Genomic DNA, 14,238 nt, shown 5'->3' on the forward strand with positions numbered 1-14,238 from the left:
GAGAAACTTTAAGGTAACAATAACAGAAACCTGAGTTTACAGTCTAGTTTCCGTTACAGTCTCAGTATTGATTCTGGTCAAGTTTTAAGCCATTTTATTTTCTTGTTAGGCTCAATGTCAGAAATGTGATTTGCAAACTTAATAGCACTTACCTGTACCTGTCTTGGAAAAGTTATTAGGGCACAGTGTTTTCTGGCTTTGTCTACATTAAGGTTTTATTTATAATAGACAAAGTAGCCTGATGGAGAGATGAGGAAATATTGCCTTTTTATCTGCAACTTGATGTGTAGTAATTTGGGCAAAATGAAGCCTTTCATTTAGTATTTAAGATGCATACATACCTATTTATTTATGTCTCAGAAGGGAATAGTCTTTGGAAATTGCAAATCAAAATAACATCTCATTTTTATTTGCTGCAAATAACCTAGCTGGTCTCTCACTTGCTAAAAAATGATCAGCCTCTGCCGTGTGCAGTCAGAGCTGAATGTACCAGTGAGGGAAAAAGTGATCAGGATTAGACTCATCATCCTGAATCTCTCTTGCACTCTGGCCCTAGATATGTGTTGCAAAAGACTTTCCTTACCTGTGTGGGTATTGTACAGCACTCAGAGGACTGTAGGTCCCCTGAGGAGTTGTCGGAGTGTTCCGCCAATTTCACCATCTCTAATTTCTTTCTCTTTCCTAGCTGTGACCCACAATGAGCAGTGCAGCTTCTTGGCCATGGTGTTACATTGTGAGATAACTTCAGCTCCACTGTGTGAATTACATTTAAAGGTAGGTTGGACTTCTGCTGAATGGTGCTGAGGAAACAAACTGGGCAGTTGACACAAAGTCCAATACATTCCTCCACACTCAGCAACAATTAGCTTTCAAAAGGTCATTTTGTCTTTCAAAGGACCATATGGAGTAAGGTGTCCAAAACGATGGTCACACTGAGAGTCTATCACCCAGGCAACTTTTGTCTGCTCCAAAATGATCCCGATGGGTCTGATCAAAAAGCCAGTCACCCCAGCTGCAATGTCTGACAGCGGGCAGCAACTGACCCCAGGAAAAAATACTGACCTGATGTTTCTTCTGAACACAATCCTCCACTCTGTCAAGCAGCAGTTCAGGATTTCCATGAGGTTAAATTATTAAATCAACTCTAGCTGTTATCTACAAGAGTGTTGTATCACTTGTCTTGGCAGCTGTGGCAGGACCAATATCTCCTACTTTGAAAATAAGCTCCTCAGCTTTGGCTTGGTGCGTACAGCAGCAGGAAATCATTATTCTGTGACTGACTGCTTTCCTATTGACATGATATCTTAATTAAATCTACAAATGGAACATGTCTTTGTTGTTTTCAGTAATTTTTTTTCTCTGTGAATTGCTTTCAATATTTGTTTGTTCATCAGCCAGAAATGCAGTCCAAGGGAAGGTGGAAACAATGCTCAGCTTAGAATCTTGATATTACACATACAGTACACACAAGGCCATTAAAAACATATATTTAGCAAAGTCTCAAGCTCCACAAAGAAGGTAAGGCATTTCATCATCCTTGAAGATTAACTTAAACCTTTAGCAGTAGTTGATATTACTAGGTGTAGACTGTAATTTTTTATTTTATTATTCATCTCTTGAAAGTTAATTAAGAAGGTTTTTTGAAGTACCATTGCTGCTGAAACTAAAAAAAGTGCAATATTGCATTCATTTTGACATATATTATTGGTTCTGGAATAGTTCATATATTACTAGTTTTGGACTAAGCAATATGTTTCTAATTTTTCTGGACAGAGTTTGTAAAAAACAACTGAAGGAGATTCAGTGTGATTTGATCCTATAGTGCAGGATCTCTAATCTCAGTTGATGAATTTGGGTCCACAATTACCTTGTTGAAGGAATGGATTACAGGTTGAACTAATTCGTGAATTATGGTTAGGTAACAGAACACTGAATTTGGGCTATTAAATTCAGATGACTTTGTGGAATTAAATATCTAATATGTCCACTTTTTTACAATATTCTTGTTAAATTCACTGTTTGGAGTGGAAGTTTTAAAGTGTATCCAAAATCTCTCTTTTGAGGTCACCTGTTAATCAAATATAATTGCTAGAAGACATTAATATGCATGAAATCGTTTTCCAATCTCCAATTGCACTTAATGTGACAAGCTTAAAAAGTCCAGTGATCAAAGGTAGTGGTCTGTTTCACACACTGAATACCCTTCTTCTAAATGAATGTAAGAGATCTGATCCTCTTTTCAATCTGTGTGAAGATTTTATGAATGATCCTTTATCTCCAAATGTCTAAGTTTCAAAGATATGGTTACCCAGCTTTCTCGTAACTGTAGAAGACTTATAGGAACAAAATACAAATGGCTAAGGAATTGGACAAGCTAAGATTCTCTTAGTCTTGAGAACATCTCATGTCCTAGCTCCAAACCAGAAAAAAGTTTGTGATGAGCTGCAGCAGTGTAGATAAGAGAGGAAGGGAAAGTGAAGCCTGCCTTTTTCCCCTAATATTACATTCATTTGTGGGACTCAACCCAAAAAGCTCATGAGGTGCATGAGAGCCAAAGGAGGCTTAAAACTTGCACTTTATAGCTACTTTAATTTACCATTCTTACTCCTTTTGATTTCTTGCTCTATCATGTAACACCACCATTCATCTATAGCAGCCGTATGTGAATATCTATTTTGTCATGAAAAGGTCAAATTCTCACTGTCAAGCCACCGTTTCTGAACTGGACTGCAAAATGAGGCCTCTTCATGCAGCTAGTCCTAGCCTGTTACAAACAAAGCCATTGACTTCAGTGTGCCTGCTTCTATGAATAAGGCCTGTAAGATATGGCCTATACATTCCAAATTGCCTCTTTTTTATGCCATTCACACCAGGGTTTAATATCTGTGGGAGGCTTTTGTGAAGCCTTCACCATCTTGCCCTTCCACAGTCCAGCAGTAGCTGTGACTTCAAGGGTGCAGCTACATTTTTCTATTCATATTGCCCCTTTGTAAAACAGCCCTTTCATTTGTTATGCAGAAACTGAATTTTTTCTTTCAATCTGCAATTTAAAGTCCCAAATTGCCTTTCTTGGAATACTACTGAAAGAGGTGAAAGCCAGCGTCTTTCATTTCTCCATTGCCAGTTGATACTTCCCTGCCGTCTGTAAAAATTTCAAAATTAGAGAATGACAGCAGCCATGGAATACAAGCTGTCCATTAGCACACCTAAGAAATGACACATTGAATATTCATTGTTCCTTGTTGCAAAATGTCATTTTTCCATGAGTAGTCCTTGAAGCAGTACAAAGAATACATTTGCATAAACCATTTGTCAGAAACAGAAGACCCTTTGTGAAGAACTATTAAGAAACTACATAATCTACTTTTCTGTTCTTATGCAAGTTGCAGGGAGAACACAGAGCTCCTTTGTAAACAGTATCTAAATACAAGTGCCGGGTATGTTTTTTCTGCAATCAGGACTCCAGAAATAATAAAATTGGAGTTCAAAACCAGAAGTACTTGAAATTATTAAATATAATGTTAATGATTTCCAGGCAGTATTTGAGATTCAGAAAGTTTAACACTATTAATATCCAGGCTATTTTGATGGAAGTGAGCTTCCCCTCCATCGTTCTTCTAAATAAAGCTGTAATTAATCTGCAATACAAATTTTGGTATCTCCACTTTCTGGGAAAAAATTTATAATACATCAGGGGAAACTGATTCTGTAAGTTCAGTTGTGGGTTTTAATAGCCTTCATAATTCATTGCTCTCAATGATTTTCTGCTTTTAGTGCCTGTCTGAACCCTTTTGTCTAGATAGGTCGCCTTGAAGGTTGCTTTTTTTTTTATGGTACCACCTTTCCTCCTTAACATTTCATTGCCTTTCTCCAGTAGCTGATCTCGTGCATGCTTAAAGAGGCCCTCCAGCACCTCCGTGATAGCACGGATTGGGATAAGTATAAGCCAGATAAGTCAGGGCAAACAAAGCCCAAGTGTGGCATACTGAACAGCCAAAGAGATTACCGCTCATGCGATTAACATCTTTTCATGCCCCTTCTCCCACTGCAAGATGGTCTTGTTTCCTTTCCACCGAACAACACAGTTCAAGTATTTACTTGTTGCATTTCCCTGCAGTGAATTACTGAGGCGTTTCTACTCTTCCCTGGGAGCACTCTTGAGCCTGGCTGTACTGCATAGAGGAGGCACAGAGGCAGTGCTGCTCAGCAGGGAAGCACTGGCAAAAAGCTCCCTATGTGTTTTGCTAGGCAGTCTTGGCAGGGAGCACATTAACGTAATCACTTTCTGTTTTATTAATGGATAACTCCTTGTGTCAAATGAAATATAAAACCTTTCCAGATAACATATGACTTCAGCACACAGTGCCAGTCATTTGGATTAGCAGAATGCAGCCAGTTACCTGCAATTATTATCAACAGAACTCATATGGACTAATTATACATCACCTTTAATCCAAGTGTATCAGTCTCCTGCCATTTACATTGGCCAGTCATAGTAGGTGCTGAGTGCCCCCTGATACCAGGCAAAGTCAAGGTGCTCCAATGTTTTCCAGGGCAGAGCTGGACCTGGCTGGAAGTCTCACAACAGTTTTTGATGTGCCTGATTTTTCAGCTGATTGCATTCAGGAATTTGAATAGAAAACAAATAAATTGATAGTTTAAAAACCACAAAGAACAAAAAGGTAGGAACTACCAAATGCAGGAAGCCTAGTTTAAATTATCCACATATAAATGATTGCGTAATGCTATTTTGTGATTGCACAGTTCTAGATTCAACACAGTGCCTACACTCAAAAGCCCTGTGAGACTACAGCTTCACTCCAAGGCAAGCCCAAGCTTAAGTAGAAAGTACTCATCCCTTAGAGCATATCCCAGGCTTGGGACTCAAATCATTGATCCACCAACTTCTTGGTTAATTACACAAAATGACATCCATTCAGCAAGAGGAACTAGCATCTCTTTTTCTCAGGTGGTTGTACAGACTGAATTCTGCAAAGGTCCTCCCTGGATTTTAAATTATTTTATTTGGTTCACAGCTGTTTGGCATTTTCTTTCCATAATGTTTTTGTGATCAGACTTTACTGACTCAAATATTTGCAGAAAGTGGATTACTGGAAAACCTGAAGAAACATATTTCAACATAAATGTGAAATTATTTCTTTGGATTTATTCATTCACACACTCCATCCGAAACAGAGCCAAATCAATACTCTAGGCCGATCTCCTCTATGCAGCACAACCCAAACACAGTCTATCAATGACTCCAGCCAAAAATGAAAAGTGTATCTGATTGACTGAGTTATGATCCACTTGCCTGTATTGGCAAAAGAGGTGAATTTAATCAAACAAACTCTTATGGGCTTGCTGCAGCCCTGACTGAGGCTGAAGGTAATTTTTCCTGTGGGGTTTTGCACTCCAGGATGTGGTGTACGTCCCACATCTGCCTCTGTTTCCACTCCCCGCTTCCTGGCCCTCCTCCTGCCCCTGATGGGACGAGCCAGCTTGTGGTGGGAACAAGAATAAAAATATCCACCAATCTCCTTTACCGAACTAACCAAGGAATAAAACAATGCAAATCAGAATAATATTTTGAAATATAAATTATTTAATTTTAGCTCACCTACGAGCTCACTCAAGAGAGTTCGTTACATGTTACATGCTACATGGAAAGCATGGAACATAATCAGAAGCAGTAAATGTCAAATAAGAAGCACATTAAAGAATTAGAAGCAGGTTTAAATATTTTAAAGTGCATTGATAACAATATATTTTATAATAATAATTTATCCACAATTTATTTATATATTTCTTTTATAAATTGCTTTAAGACACAGCAAAACAAGTATTTATCTTATGACCTGAAGTATTTAAACAGCAGATAAGTCTTAGGAACACATTTTTTCTTATCAGCATACCTCTGTTTTGCACCCTGGTACAATTTCCAAGACGGTAAAGTTCTGTTCTGTTTTTAAATGTTTCTTTACGCTAGTTTTCTGACTGCCTCTGCAAAGTCCTGGCAAGAATAGAATTTTACTGCTAGATGCTTGAACTGATAGCTGTTTCATGGGCTTTTTGGGCTGAGATTTTTTTAAGGGATTTTTTCAGCCAGACAAAATCTGTCACCTATATTTAGCAGGATTCAATTCCCAAGCTCTTCTGAAAATATCAGCCTTTCCAATAAAGTAAAAATTGGGTTTCTGAACCGCCCAGATGAAATTACTCTAGAGATTAACTCTGCATAACGACAGGTAAAGGGCAAGCCTGTGCACATTTTGTGCATTATCACTCTTCTGGCTCCAGAAACATGGTACTGGTGGAAAGGATTTGGGCAGACCAATGGAAAACTTAATACTGAATAATTAATAAATGATTACTCTTTAAAGAGAAAGAATTATAATAGTATAATTATTATATTCAAAGTATGTCCCTTTTCAGGGATTTTCTTCTGGTCTTTAAGTTCTTTATATTCCATATTTATATTGATTTCAAATTGTACCTGCATATTCCTCCTCTCATAAATATGTTAATTGGACATATATTTGTAGTAAGAAAATGAGTTACTAAAAAGCAAGCACGCCAAATGAATAACATACTTTGTGGCATGCTGCTGAAAGGGGTGATTAATACAATGCCTCAAATGTAAGATGTTCTGGCAAATATGTTTACAAGCTTTGCTCTTCAAAACCCAAGCTGGGTGCACGAATTTTTTTGCAGAATGGAGGTCTGCCCAGAGCTACAGGGTTTTGTGAGCTCCTGTATCCATTCCCTCTTTCTGATCTGACTTGTGTCCAAAATAAGGTGCTGGCAGTCAGCAAGTTACCACGTATCTTGCAGAAGCACTAACTTGTTAGCTGAGTGATGACTCCGGACTCAGCGTTCCCTCAGTTCTCACTTGCGACAGTGATTGCCAAAGCTAGTGGTGAGCTAGATAAAGAGGGGGAACAAGCACAAAGTACTCCTTTGGATTCCTTTTGAATTTTTAAACTGTGACACATCATACGGCCTTATGTTTTTAGATAGTTTAAGGCCGTGCATTCACTAAGAAAGGATGCAGCGTCATTATTTCTCACTCTCTGCAGGCATGAAATTGAAGTCTCACATGTTGTGCCAGAATTTAACTGTTTGTTACTTTAGCCACAATCTGGATTGCTAAAATCACTTTTTTATCAGGGCCTGGTGGAAGACTATCTTAGAAGAGTGGCTATAACTTTCAGGAGAGCCTGAGCAACTCCTGGGCTTAAATGCAGATGGCACAATGAGAGAGACAGGGAAGCAGTTGTTCTGTTTTTCAGGCAAGGTCAAGACAGTACTGTGGCATGAAAGAAGGGAGTGTGATGTGCTGGAAGCATCTCTGCCCAAGCACTTAGAGAGGCAATTGCTTAGGTATTGCTTGAGACTCACCATTTCTGAAGCTGCTAGCTCTACTGGGTATACGCTTGTGTGGTATAGAAGCATGTAAAGCTGCAGAGGATCCAAACCAGCCTGTTCAGGTGGTGTTGCAGATGAAGGTTTGGGAAAAGCAACCCACCATAAATGAATTCTTCTGTGATGAATACAGGGTGACTGGAAGCATCACAGGAAAGTGGTAGATACATTTATTTGACAAGAATTCATTCCAACAGTCCCAAGGCACCCATGATATTCCATATGTAGAAGGAAGAAAAACTGCCGTATGTAACACCAATCACCTTGATTATAGGGCATCCCTTCTACCAGGTAAATTTACTACTTTTCCAGGCACTGATCTATCAAGTATTCCTTTTCAGGGATTCATTCATGTGAGTTCTATTAAATGTTGGGTAATATGTGACTCCATCAAGTGAATGTAGTGCCCACTTGTGAGACTTTTGTTCTATTCATATCTTTGTTGACAAAGCAGCAAGCTTTACTGTGGGCTGCCGGGGAGGGGGGGGTGGGCAGCCTGGACTAAGCCACAATTTGATTGATTTGCACAATAGGAATGAAAATATTCCTGAAACTCTTGAGATCACTCAGCTCTTCCTGCCAGACTTCCATGAAATATAACATGCAATCAATTTAGCTTACAGCCAAATTCTCCCCTTTCAGCCCCCTCTTTCCTTTGGTGTGTCAGTGAAGATAAATGAAAGAAGCAATAAGGAATACAAACAGCAGTAGCAACTAAAGCAGCAATTGCCTGTGGAAGGAGGACTTATGGTGCCAGGCCAGAGCAGAGCCCACAACAACTTGACCAAACACAGGAATGAATGAAAGGTTCTTTTGAAGGGGCAAAAGAAAGACTGCGTTGACCTCTTGGTAGAAAGAGAAAACTTCAAAGGGTTTACAACAGTTAAAAGACCCAGTTACATGCAGCAAAAATTACTTGCATTGGATGCTAACACAGTGAAACTAAACAACCTCACAGTAAGATATATAGCAGAAGGTGGAATAGAGGGGGCATACTTTGTGCTAGTCACTGGAAAAATACCAAAAAGGCTAATTCTGTCAGTCTAGTGTTAGGCGTAGGGTTCTTTTCAAAGCTGTACATGTAAGGAAAACGGAAATTTAGACAGGACTCCTACAAGACTTTGGAAAGGTCTGGCATGTATTTTCTTTTAATTTTTTTTCTCACCAAGAAATTTTCTCATCATGTGCTTTTGGAAACGCTTGTTAGTTCCTTAGGTATGACAGAAACTATGTTTGAGGAAGTTAGAACCAATGAAATAGGGTATTGAAAAAGAAAGCTTCTGAATGATCTGAGTGTTGTATATGATTTATGAAAAATATATTGGAAAGGGGAATAAAGTACTAATTGTCTGAGATAGTTGCATTCTGCTGTTTTTCTTCACCTGAAGTTCAGGTTTTTTACTTGCTCAATACAGCTTGGAAGGTATTTAATCACAAACATAATTTTAAGCAAGAGAAAGAGTGATGCTGGCCATGGTGAGACTGTGCTCAGGGTTAAGCAAGTGCATAAAAACCTTTGCTAGACAGCAGTCTTGCAGGGATCTGTCTCTGAATTCCAAGGATTTGAGAGCAAGTAAGTCACAGCACTTCAATGAACAAAGACTTTGCTCTTTAATCTACTCTAGTTGAGAAAGATAAGACCTCAAATGGAATCTACTTCAAGACTAGATTACACATTAAGATAAGCATATTACGATAAGGACCAACTGATATAGCTTCTGTAAGGGCATATTGTACTGCTCTATTTTTCAAGAATTCCTTGAAAAATTTTGTAAAGTAAGAGATGAAATGTATCTTTCAAACATGATTTACATGGAATTTCAAAAGCCTTCTGATAGAACACTGTGAAAGGCTTTGAAATAAAATAAAGTAATTTTGCCAGCCTATAGGATGCTTGGAATTTATAGCAAATGGCCAATTTGAAATTAAATGAGCAATGTGAAAACATGATGGGCTGCTGTTTATTACTTTGATTTTTTTTTTGAAAAAAAAGACTTAATACAAATTGTTACATTATTCTGAATCGGTAACAGCTAAAAAAGACAATCAGACACTCCTAGAAATACTTGTATTTGCCTAAAACATTCATTGTTCCTTCGAGCTATTAGGATTCCGGCAGCTCTAGTGTAAGGTAGTATGTGTCAGAAAATATAATAAATATTGTAATAGACTATGATCTAACATGGTTCCCTGAGGGAACTGATATGAATCATTGTGAGCATTACAGCTTAATTTATATGCCTTTCCAAAACAAACTAACAAAGAGAAGGATTAGAAAAATACTTTATAGAAGTAATACATCACTGTAATAATGATTAAATAGAAAACTATGAATAACACATTTCCAGTTGCATCACAGTTCAGCTTTGTATGCCTGAATTTGAATTGACATGCTATGCATAGAAAGCATCTGGAGAAGAATAATAAAATCAGTCAAAGTTACATGAAGATTCATGCGAATGACTACTTTGACTATGAGAGTTTGACATCCAAAAGACAAAGCTAAAATATCAGGCAAAATGCGCTTTCTTAAATTTAAGCTTTGGAGTGCCCACATTCAAGTTTGTGGGTTTCTTATATGCTTAAAATAAGCATGTGCTCACCAGATGTGTGGTCAGCCCTTTTCAGCATGAGAGATGGGAAAATGTTTTTATGAGAGCCGTTGACTTTTTTTTTTTTTAGTTAATTTTTGAAGACTTTTTACCCATTAATCCATGAATCCCTTTATCCACAGTCCATGAGCTGAAAATGGCTGTCTTAAATGAGACTGAAATGTGATTTCAAACACAATATAACATCTTTAAGAAGAGTAGCCATCCATTTCTTTCTTCTTTGCCCCACCCTATAATAACATAATGAGGCATCTGTTCAAACTCAGACACAATACATTCAGGACCTTTAAAATAAAGGAAATGCTACTTAATCTAGTATCTTTTTAGTCAATTTGTGATTCATTGACACATGTAACTGCCAGAACATGGATGAAACATTCAAAATTGAATATGGGTCCTCTGTGGTACTTGAGTAAACAAAATTTTGCATTGATACAGCTTTTCAAATCTACGTAGGAATATTTATGTTTTAGGACAATTCCTCCACTTTTCCTAACAGAAAAATATTTGGGATCAGTAAGGAATCTGCCATCTATTTATTTTCCGTTTTTTTTTTAATCCTTGACAGAAACATATCTACTCTGAATCTATATACATGTAAAAATCCTATCCTACCCTTAAATATGCTACCAGTGATGCCAATTCCATAATATCATTAGCAGAACCTTGTCCTACGGTCAGTAGTATAAATACTGTGGGGAATTCATACTCCAATTTATCATATTACAGATAAATAAGATCATATGTTTGGAACCAAATATGAGTTTATAAATAACAATTTTCCACAGTGCAGTTGATATGAAAATTCAGAACAATTAAGATATTAATGCAATGTTGTCTATTAGGTGGATTTCATTTATCTCTGAATATATTAAACAAATGAAGTGAGCTGAATATGTAAGGCAAGACTTTGTAAGTGCACTGTATTAAACTACTGTATTCACTTCAGATATGACATGAAAATAAGAAGCTACTGCCTTCTTTTCTGCCTTGATGAATTTTTATTTTGATACTTTTATGTGGACAGGAATAAACGGTACATGCTTCAACCTGTTGACTCACAGTTACTGATTATTCTTATGTGGAGAGCTGCAGTAGCATGAAGATTGATTGTGCTAGCTCATGGGCAGCAGCTGCCATTTACAAATGCCAGCTAGTGCTTCTCGTGGGGATTTGTGATAGATTGCAGAAATAAGCCAGAATTACTTCTTTTAGCCAAATACATGCCTTTGTTTTCTTATATTGCAGTCACAGTGTGTGTCCCCACAATACTCTTTTACAACACCAGCTCATTTCAAGTAACTTTGGCAGAGGCAGCAGAAGTTTAAAAGGCAATTAATTTCTTACAAGTAGAGTCAAAATCAGTGATCAAGTAGAAGAGAGAGAAAGGGATTTTCAAAGTGCCCTGTCTAAAGGAGAGACTGCCACCTGTATTTATTATACATCAAGGAATCTATACAACCAAGAAATGCAAATACTCCAAAAAACAGGGTTTTGTAATTATAATATGCGAGCAAAGCTTCCTTTGGCCAACCTAGTATATGTGTGTCAATTCACATCATGTATCATTGTGTGATCACACAGTTGTGCTCTTTCTGTGGCAGCTTGGCATTTAAAAGGCAACCCATAAATAAATTCCTTTCTTTTCATACAGTTGCAGTTCACTTGATTTATGATTAACAGAGAAATAATCACTCAGTGTTTTATTTATGAAAGGTGTGGTCATACTGGAACCATAACCCAAGTAATTCTGCTTAGTTCAGAAGCTAGTGCAGTATTAACAGCGAGGTTTATGTGTGTATACAGACGTGCATGTGTGTACAAATGTGCATACATTTTATACAGTGTATATCCTATAAACAAGACTTAGGTTGGGAACTTTCTTCAGCATGTTTTGTTTCAGACAGGGCATATTTCTGCCAGCTTTACTCTCAGTGAATACTATCTACTAGTGACCTACTCCACTGGGTTATGTCAGATTACTCACGGAGTAAAGAGCTAATTAGCAGGATGAAAAAGTGCTGCCAAGTTTTTCAATTTTATCACAAAGTCTTGTGATATTTGTTTTTCTTCTGTGTGCTAGATGCGGGAACAAGGGAAGTTCATGAGAATCTAAGTTTCCACTAAATACAGTGAGTCGTTAGTCTTCCAGTATGTGAAAAAAAGTTCAAAATATGAAGCAAATAACCTCAGAGGGTCAAGAAATGAGAAGTCAAATATAAACATTTTTCTTTCTTGATATATGCTCGTGATATCTCATCATTTTCCAATGTCAGTGATAAATAGCAGTGCCAGAATTTCTTCCTCAAAATTTAAAACGCTATGAGGTGACTTCAGGGAAAATGAAATATAGACGTTTGGTTTTCTGCATGAATAGATAGATCAGAGTAAACAATATGTGGGGTTGAAACAACAAGAAAAAGTATTATTATGTATTGAGCAGAAATATGGCCCTTCATCTATGACAGCTGTCAGAACTATTAATCTCCTTTCTGGAATCAGATTGCTGAAACTATAGCACTATCCTTAGCAAGTAAAAACACAAACTCATTCAAGACAATCATTGGCATATGGCTTTCCTGTGGGACTCAAGAGTTTTTGTATCCTTCTAAGTGTCTGGGTGTTTCCTCCCCCCTCGCCCCTTTTTATTTTTTCCCACATCCTACTTAGTTCTAATGACATCCCCATTTCACGGAGAGGTAAGGTGATTTTGTCAGATTCTTGTCTCTCTCTGCAACATGCTGTGTGCTTTCCTGGGGAGGTGGTGGAGTCACCATCCCCAGAGGCATATAAAAGACTTGTAGATATGGTGCTTACAGACACTGTTTAGTGGTGGAGTTGGCAGTGTTAGGTTTACAGTCGGACTTGATGATCTTAAAGGTCTTTTCCAACCTAAATGATTCTATGATTCAGTGAAAGAGAAATCAAAAGACAGAAAAGCTAAAAAACAAGGACATATCTTGTATGGAGCCTGGGCAATAATAAATTAGCAAAGCAATGATGGGAGAAGGGATTCAGAATTTTGAAAGGGAGCGCTTTCTGTTCTTTGATTTTGGGGAATATCTATGCAAATTGTATAACGAATCAAATTGTATCAGACAAACTATGCTCCATCAAGAAAAATGGAAACTGATAAAACCAAACCATGTCACCTTGAATTTGGCCATTTAAATGGTTAGCATAGCCTCATATTCCTATACAAAGTGGTAGTGGTTTCCTAAACAATTCACTTTTTTCTATTTTTTTTTTTTTATGTTCTTTGGGTGTGCTTCAGCTTCTCATGAAGTTAAGAGGACATATTAAGCTTCAAGAAACATTGTAATAAATTGCAGCAATCTAAGAAACTCCAGGACCGTGCCATCAGGAGTAACGGCCCAGAAGAAACAACATATATTTTAAGAAACGTGATTAATCAAACTCACAGAGAGAAAACCAAGTTTAACTTACTTAGCTTTAGCTTCCCAGAAGTAACAGCTTTCTTCTGCTATGAAGGGTATTCTGCATGAAGCCACCTGAAAAGAACTTTGAGCCAAACTTTTAAACAGAAGGTAATCAGCTAGTGAGAAATTCCCCAGAACCTCTCCAACATTTCCCTTACCCTTGTTATGTTGTCTTTCGCTCATCCCCAAAACAAGCCACGTTTCATGAGATATAGCTCTCCATACCTCCTGATGTCTCTCTCTTCTTTATGGATACTCTACCCAGCAAGAGTATCACATGAATACCCTCTTTTGCATTTTTTATAACGTTCTCATCTCTAGCTGTAAAAGATTAAATTAGAAGACTATTTGACCTGCCTTTCCTGGTCAGTGCCACTCTAGCAAGCAATCACTGGAGGAATGTCAACTTCATGACCCATTACTCATATAAGGCGCCAACTAGGAAGAGTGAGCTGAAATATCCAGGAGTTTAAAATTTATTGTCATGATATATCTAAAAGTAAAATAGACTCTCATAGTGTGGGGAGTGGGAGGCAGAGGAAAGAAAGTTTAGGAAGACTCCCAGGTCAATCAAGGACTTTAAATAACGTGATCCCCGCAAGCAGAGTTTCCTCTTACATGAGAATGTTAATTCTGCTTGGTTCATTTTCATCCTGAAAAAGGCAGATTAATTTTTATGTTCCCTCAGTACAGCCATTCAACTAGACTTTGGGCAGACTTAGAGCATCAGATTGGATTTGGATGGATGAATACTATACCAA

Source organism: Phaenicophaeus curvirostris, chromosome 2 (assembly GCF_032191515.1).
Source record: "Phaenicophaeus curvirostris isolate KB17595 chromosome 2, BPBGC_Pcur_1.0, whole genome shotgun sequence".
Lineage (NCBI taxonomy): Eukaryota > Metazoa > Chordata > Aves > Cuculiformes > Cuculidae > Phaenicophaeus > Phaenicophaeus curvirostris.